Genomic DNA, 217 nt, shown 5'->3' on the forward strand with positions numbered 1-217 from the left:
TGAGAGTCCCTGAATGTTCTGCTCTTTGATAGACACTGCATTGGTTGGCCTCGGCTCTGTTTCCAGACACACGCACTCAGCAGGCTTGAAGAAAATAACTAAACTTCCTAAATTTAAAAACTCACCTTTTTTATGCATGCTAACAGGGCAGCGCTAGTGCAGAACTCGAGGAGTTAAATTTCAGACAAATCATGAAACGGAAACTAAGTAGAATCAC

The sequence above is a fragment of the Pristis pectinata genome, chromosome 4 (assembly GCF_009764475.1).
Source record: "Pristis pectinata isolate sPriPec2 chromosome 4, sPriPec2.1.pri, whole genome shotgun sequence".
In the NCBI taxonomy this organism is placed as follows: domain Eukaryota; kingdom Metazoa; phylum Chordata; class Chondrichthyes; order Rhinopristiformes; family Pristidae; genus Pristis; species Pristis pectinata.